General features: G+C 74.3%; 1 protein-coding gene across 1 annotated transcript in view; it reads right to left on the reverse strand.

Annotated features, from left to right (window-relative positions):
* The window catches only part of LOC112102334 (suppressor of cytokine signaling 5-like), a 2,803-nt gene extending 2,476 nt beyond the window's left edge, over positions 1 to 327 (reverse strand). The window contains exon 1 of the mRNA XM_026658758.2: positions 256 to 327. The gene's annotated coding sequence lies outside the window, so the exon portion shown is untranslated. The remainder of the gene's footprint in view (positions 1 to 255) is intronic.
* Between the last annotated feature and the right edge of the window lie 86 nt (positions 328 to 413).

The following is a 413-nucleotide window of genomic DNA, read 5'->3' on the forward strand; positions in this document are numbered from 1 at the left end:
CCCCACCCCATCTTCCAGCCCCACAGATCTACCCCCACCCCAGCCCTGCCCCACAGATCTACCCCACCCCATCCTGTCCCCAGCACCCCCACCCCATATCCCAGCCCCACAGATCTACCCCACTCCCCCCACATCCCAGCCCTGCCCATTCACCCCCCACTCCTGCCCCACACTATTACCTCCCACCTGTACCCAGCTCCCCACACACACCCCGACCCCCACTCCCTGCCCATTCACCCCCCGGGCCGGACTCACCGCGGAGGGCCCCACGCGGCCGGGCCGGGGCCGGGGCCGGGGCCGGGGCTGGGAAGCGGCGACCGAAGACGGAGCCAGCCGGGGAGGCGAGGCCGGGCCCAGCGCCCAGCTCCCCCCGCAGCGCCGCCCAGCCGCCGCCGGGGGAAGGGAAGGCCAGG

Source organism: Terrapene carolina, unplaced genomic scaffold (genome assembly GCF_002925995.2).
Source record: "Terrapene carolina triunguis isolate 2854851 unplaced genomic scaffold, T_m_triunguis-2.0 Scaffold517, whole genome shotgun sequence".
NCBI lineage: Eukaryota > Metazoa > Chordata > Testudines > Emydidae > Terrapene > Terrapene triunguis.